Consider the following 7,547-nt stretch of genomic DNA (forward strand, 5'->3'; position numbering starts at 1 on the left):
TCAGTTAGACTAGCAATCTAATCCTAATTCTCCAAACCATCGCCCTCCGATCCAGCGGTTCCAAATGGCAAAAGAGATCCAGATGCAGATTTTTAGCGTCCAACATGTCCTCATCGAAGGCTCGTTGAGCATATTTGTGACTGTCACTGACCACCCAAGGGTTGTTCAGAAGTGGATCAACAATGTATCCAACTCCCTCCAAAAGCTAGAAATGAAGGTCATCCGTCTCAACGCAGAGTACACGGAGGGTGCCACTTGGAAGATCCAACGCGCCGCCGTCCTTCAGTTGTGCCTCGAAGATGATGTTTTGGTGTACCACATCATACACGCACCCTCCATACCAGGTGAGCTCCCACGATTTCTTATCTTGGGAGGACATATACTTCTGCGTGGCAGCCATTGAAGGGGAGAAACAGAAGCTAGCGCCGTACAACCTTGATTTGAAAAGCATCGCTCACCATCAAACCAGAATCAAAATTCCTGTAGAAGATTGTGATAAACAGACACCATCCCTATTCGATGTAGAAAATTTTGTGCTTGAAACAAATCTTCAGAAGGGTGATGAGACACTGGCATTAAGGTCGCCTGGATGGGAGAATTATCCCTTGACATGCACCAGCAGCAGTGCATTATGGATGGATAAATTATTTCCTCTATTGTAAAAAAATATTTCTTCTCTGTGTATATTGATATAGATGAACTATTTTGATGGTATGCATGTCTTTGGAACAACTAGTAGCATAGGCCTGCTTGACTATAAGGAACTATTTATCCGCCCAACTTTCTCTACTACTCCTTCCAGTGATCGGTATGCAATGCGTGTGTCAATAGACATGATAGCTTGTCCACGGAAGTTGAACTACGGCGACCATCACGTTTCATTCACTACCACTTGCGATTCCCACGATGCCGATCCAACCGACGGTACCACGTCCCCCGACGTGTGCCTCACCCCTCTCGGCCGCACCGCCTTCTTCCTTTGTGTGCATGACATGTGGGCCAGCTGAAATGCGGCGAGCATCAAGTTTCTACCACAGCCACGCGCGATTGCCACGACGCTGCTCGAACCCATGACACCACACATCCCCCGACCTGCGGCTCATCCCTCTCGACCCCACCACCCCTCTGCCTTAGGGAGCATGACATGTGGACCAGCCACCTATCGGGTCCTGTAATTGAATCAAAGGTAGGTTTAGTAAGGGTAGTCATAGTGGGGAGTAACTTAGAATCATCAAAGAACTACTAACTACGGACCCGCAGGTCTACAAAGAACTACTCACGCAACATTGGAGAGGCACAAATGGACATGATGAACCCCTCCGAGATGGTGTCTAGATTGGATCTGGTGGTTCTGGAACTCGCGGCGGCTGGAATTAATTTTCGTCATCTTCTATAGGGTTTCTGGAATATTGGGGTATTTAGGACAGTATAACCGCACCTAAAGCGAGCCCTCTCAGCGTTTTGTGTTTCTGACCGTCCGTTTTCTGATCTGGACATTTCTGGCTGCTAGATCCGCTGTCCTAAGGGGCAGCTGCTCCCGCAGAAAAATCTCTCGATGGTGGTTCATTCGGGTTACCGGTCCCTAATAGATCCGCTATCGTGCACCGTCATGACGGTTCGGTCGCCTCAGCCTGGTTCTGTCGCCTCTCTGCCGCCGGTGTAACTCACGACTGCTGCTCAAGTCCACGCCGCCATCCCTATGAGCCTGCAGGTCAACTCCCACCCACTCCATCCAGATCCAGCCCACCAGAAGGACCACTCAGGGCGCCGCCCGATGGGAACTCAAGCCGCCGCCCCGCTGGCCATCTCCATCCCCGCCGCCAGTTTGCTGCCCTTGCTCCACGCCAATGCTGCCGGAGGGGATCCAGCCGCGCTTGATGTGGGGCGACACGGGCGATCTGCGAGGGGATCCAGCCAACGAGGGTGACGCGAGCGACAGGTCTTCTAATCGGATTCAGCCGACACGCTCGAGGAGATCCATCCGAGTGACGCGGGTGACGCGGGCGATCGGTGTTAGAGGAGGGCTGGGCGAGGCGCTGGCTTCATCTCTCACAGCCCGAAGCCAAAGCCCCCGTGCATACTGTCACAACCCAAATCAGAGACCATCGAGGTCGGCAATGAACCTCCATGGAACCAAGCGGTGAGGCAATTTGACATCTTCCTCTCCTTCTCTATGTTGTGCTCCTTCTGTGGTCTGTGCCCACCTGTCTTTTTGCCTCCTGTATTCTCCAGCTCGACGCAAAGAGATCGTATGCTATTTTAAGAATTTATTTGTTGAACTATTTGTTCATGAGATTTCAATGCATTTTTGAAGTACAGAATTTAGTGTTAGAACTATCTAGTTAGATTTAGCCAGCAATGCTAGATCATTGTAGATGTTTTCTGAGAATGTGATGTTCTAAATTTGAGTTGTTCCAACCGAAGTGCTCGAGGGTATTCAGCAGGGTGAGGCGGGCGATCACTCTTGCGAGAGCAAGATGCCCGGGCAAGACGAGGCGACACGGGCGATGTGGTTGTGCAGTTCCATCAAAGGTATGATTGGATCCTCCCCGGTCGGAGTGAGCACCACTTCGAAGCGATGAATTAAGTTGCCATTGCTAGGATCCATTAATCGCAATCAAGGTGCACTGTCTGGCGGCTCATAGTGGAGATCCGTTACTACAATCTCCCTGCCTCCTTCCCTCCTTCAGTTCATGCTCCTACATATATTCTTTCCCATGGCGTAGTCTAATTTTCCTCTACGTGTTACTGCAGCAATCTTACCATCTTTCTGCTTCTAGGATATCCTCTACGTCCCCTTGTCCACAAATAGTTCTACTTAGTTCAGATTCTTTCAGATTGATGATGTTTTTCACTCACAATGTGTCAAAGGTGCTGTCAGTCAAAGTGTTGGAAGCTCAATTTGTTCGGCATGTCTGGGAAAACCTTACCTAAAGAAAAGGCTCATTCTATTGTAATAACGGTGATTTTCTATTGTATTTCTTATTGTTGTTAGCTAGATGCCTTTGAATACTCCCCTCTCATATTATGGTGCAATGGCATGGCAAGCGATAATTTAGAGGGGTTTGTAAATTTGAATGGTGTATACACTATTAAATTAGTTTTGCTTCTGATGCATCATTTTTACACTACTTATCTTGACATACTCTGTATCTAAAGATTCAAAGAGATAATCGAGTTTGACTAAAATTCTTTTTGTTATCATGCATATATGGTGTGTCAAATTGTTGAGTATTTCCAGAAAGATATTCAGGCGGCGCCAGTGGTTGACCTTTCAAGGTCACTGAATGGTGTTGCTGCATAGGGCCATGGATTGTCCAGATCCAAATAACAACATCTAAAGATGCATTTGGAAAGCTGGTGTTATGCTGAATTTTTCCAAGTTTCCTTCGCTTCATAAAAAAATTTGAGCATATTTGGAGAGCTGTAGCTTGAAAAGGTAATAATTGGTAACCTACAATATCATATTTTAAACTGTGGTTTACTTACTATGGAGAGCCTGGATTGCATCTAGATAAGTTTCTTCTTCATTTAAGTTGATTGCAATATGCAAACTTAGAGCCCACCAGAGAAATTCTACTTTATATATGACAACAATTAGTACCTTTGTGAAAATGGGGGTCACATTGATGCACGGGATCCATTCTGTAGTATAACATCTTCCCCCAAACATATACTGTATAATGTAATATCCATCCTTACTTATTCTGATTGATACTGTCCATGTTGTCCTGCTACTGATGTTTTGTAACATTACAAAGAACATATGTAAACCATGTTTAATTGCTCAAAATTTGTCAGTGGATAACAACTAATTATTAGAAAATAAACACTTCAATGCAGATGATCTCTTAATGCAATACTTTAATTGTACTGGTGAATTAACTCATCCTTTTGCACTTAAATATTTGGCATTAGGCTTTTATGAATCATTTGTCGTGCAACATGTTTTTGCCCACCAACAGTTTCAAGAAAGTCACGGTGGGGCTATGTGCCTGATGGTTTAGAAGATGAGAAGTTGTTGGCAATGAGCAAAGTAACAAGCCTCTATCTACAATGTTTCACGTTATGCCCTCCCTTAGGCAATTATCAAAGTACATGTGTTGGTATATAGCATTTTTATTTAGTTATATGCCTGGTCTCTCTTGGACAATGTATTAATATAATTGTATTTTTTATGTATGTATGCGTAGATTCAATTTGCACACTGCACCAAGTTTCATGTTTAATTTAAATGCTCTGTGTCAATGTCTAACTACAAAATTTCTATCATCCCATATGTTTTATGGGCGCGGCAACGCACGCCTATCATGATCTAGTTTATAGGGCAAAGAGACGGTGCGGGAGGCCACTGAGGTGGGCACAACCCACCTGGACGCGCCTAGGCCACCAGGCGCGCCCTGCTGGGTTGTGCTCCCCTCGGAGCTCCCCTCAGGTACTTTATGGGCCCACTGGATGTCTTCTGGTCCAAAAAACCCCACAAAAAGTTTCGCTGCGTTTGGATTCCGTTTGGTATTGATTTCCTGCGATGTAAAAAACAAGTAGAAAACAACAACTAGCACTACGCACTATGTCAATAGATTAGTACCAAAAAATGATATAAAATGAAATGATTGTAAAACATCCAAGAATCGTAATATAACAACAAGGAACAATAAAAAATTATAGATACGTTGGAGACGTATCAGCATCCCCAAGCTTAATTCTTGCTCGTCCTCGAGTAGGTAAATGATAAAAACAAATTTTTTTGATGTGGAATGCTGCTTAACATATTCATCACATTTCTTTTCTTTGTAGCATGGACATTTGGACATTTATATGGTTAAAAGCAATAGTCTAGTCTTGACATGAAGACTTTAATACTCAAGCATACCAACAAGCAACCATGTCTTTCAAAATTTCAACACTAAAGCAAGTTATCCCTAGCCCATTATGCTCGATCATTGATCCATTCATGAAACACACTCAAATATTAGCTACACCCAATGCTCAAATACGATCATATCGCCCCTTAGTTGGTGCTTTATAAGAGAAGATGGAGATTCAAATTCAAAATAAAAATTGCAAAAAGTAAAAGAAAGGCCCTTCGTAGAGGAAAGTAGGGATTTGTAGAGGTGCGAGAGCTCAAAGTGAAAATTGAGAGATAAAAACATTTTGTGAGGCATACTTTTCCCACCAACGAAAACGCTTAGAGCTCCCAACACTTTCCATGCTAGATACATCATAGGCGGTTCCAAAACAGAAAATAAAGTTCATTCCTTTTTCCACCACTACTTTCACTTTCCATAGCTAACCGTATCCGCGGGTGCCCTCCATACCAACACTTTCCAAGGAACTTATTATTTGACAACATTAAGTAAATTCATTTTTAATTTCGGGACTGGGCATCCCTAATACCTTTGTCGTACTCTCGTGCAATGACAAGTGAATAAACACTCATCGTGAGAATAACACATCTAGCATGGAAAATATTGGCCACCCCTCACCGCCTCGCGAGTCGTACAAGCACACAAAAGAGAAATTTATTTTGAAAATTAGAGATGGCACATGCAAATTTTCTTAGAACGGCATGGAAATACCACATATAGGTAGATATAGTGGACTCATATGGCAAAACTGGTTTAAAGGGTTTTGGATGCACAAGTAGTGATCATACTTAGTGCAAAATGAAGGATGGCCAAAAGATTGAGAAGCGACTAACCATGAAACGAAAAATCTCGTACCCAAGCATTAAGCATAAGTAACACCGAATAATGCACCACACGTAGGATATAAATTTCATCGCATAACTATTGACTTTCGTGCTTCCATAGGGAATCACAAAACTTAACATCAATATTCTTACTAAAACACAATTACTCATCAACATGACTCACATATCATATCGTCATACCTCAAAACCATTACTAAGAATAAAGTTTATTTTCTCCAATGGTGTTCATGAAAGTTTTTCTTATATCCTCCTTGGATATCTATCACTTTGGGACTATTTTCATATGTTGCTTTTGATAAGCTCAAACAAATATAAGTGAAGAACATGAGCATAATTTTGCTTTCTCTCAAAATAATCTATGTGAAGCAAGAGAGAATTTCTAAAAAAAGTTACTAACTCCCAAATAAGTCTAAGTGAAGCATGAGAGCATTCCTTCAAAAATAACAAAGCACAACTTGCTCAAAAAGATATAAGTGAAGCACTAGAGCAATTCCATGGCTCTAAAAATTTAAGTGAAGCATAGGAGTAAGCATAGCATAATTTTTGGCTCTCTCAAAAAGGTGTGTCCAGCAAGGATTCAAGACTGAAAGCACAAAGCAAAACAAGGAAAGACTCATATCATACACGACGCTCCAAGCAAAACTCAATATAGCTTCAAGTAAAATACCGATGGTTGTCAAAAGAAGGAGGGGATGCCACTTGGGGGTATCCCCAAGCTTAGTTGCTTGCTACTTCTTGAATATTACCTTGGGGTGCCTCGGGCATCCCCAAGCTTAGCCTTTTGCTAATCCTTATTCCTTCATCCATCGTAAGATCACCCAAAACTTGAAAACTTCAATCACACAAAACTCAACAAAACCTTCGTGAGATCCGTTAGTATAAGAAAGCAAACCACTACTATAATTACTGTTGCAAACCCATTCATATTTTATTTTTTGATTATATCTACTGCATTCCAGCTTTTCTCTGGCAAAAACTCTTCAAATAAAACCATAGAATCATCAAAACAAGCACACAATGCAAAGAAAACAGAATCTGTCAAATACAGAATAGTCTGTAGCAATCTGACAACTTCGAATACTTTTGTAACTCCAGAAATTCTGAAAAATTAGGACGGCGCGAATAATTTGTTTATTAATCTTGTGCAAATATAATCAACTCAAAATATCTCTTCTTATAAAAATGAAAAATAGTTTCGCGAGCACAAAAGTTTCTGTTTTTCAACAAGATCAAATCAACTTTCACCCAAATCACCCCAAAGGCCTTTCTTGTCACAAACACTAATTTAAACCACAAAAACACATCTAAACAGAGGAATTGGGTATTTTATTGAAAACAGCAAGTAAACCAAAAAGTAAAAAGATACAAGTTGGGTTGCCCCCCAACGAGCGTTATCGTTCTACGCCCCTAGCTAGGCATAACGCGTAGGATCTAAGTGTTGTCATCTTTAGGTCTAGTTCCATAAGATGCCCTCATGATTGATTCATATGGTGGCTTAATTCCTGTTCTAGGGAAGTGTTCCATACCCTTCCTTAGTGGAAATTGAAATTTAATATTGCCTTCTTTCATATCAATCACGGCACCAATACTACATAGAAACGGTCTACCAAGTATAATTGGACAAGACGGCACCAATAGCATCACTATTTTTCTCAATCTAAGTAGACAAAGGCACATCATTAAAATCAATCGGACTAACTTTATTAGCAACCAACTTCATAAGAGCATCAACTTTTTCACTCAAAGAATTTATTTCTTCTGTCAAATCGACTTTTTTACTAGTAGGAGCCCTTTCGGTATGCCATTGTGAGTAATTGGCCATAATATTGTCTAG

The 7,547-nt window shown here is 41.8% G+C and overlaps 1 long non-coding RNA gene across 1 annotated transcript; it reads left to right on the plus strand.

Annotated features, from left to right (window-relative positions):
* Window positions 1–1,595: 1,595 nt before the first annotated feature.
* On the plus strand, window positions 1,596–4,207 carry LOC119330531. The gene is made up of 2 exons (XR_005160150.1): window positions 1,596–2,532; window positions 2,872–4,207. It is a non-coding gene; the product is annotated as an uncharacterized LOC119330531 (long non-coding RNA).
* The last annotated feature ends 3,340 nt before the right edge of the window (window positions 4,208–7,547 follow it).

Source organism: Triticum dicoccoides, chromosome 1B (genome assembly GCF_002162155.2).
Source record: "Triticum dicoccoides isolate Atlit2015 ecotype Zavitan chromosome 1B, WEW_v2.0, whole genome shotgun sequence".
Lineage (NCBI taxonomy): Eukaryota > Viridiplantae > Streptophyta > Magnoliopsida > Poales > Poaceae > Triticum > Triticum dicoccoides.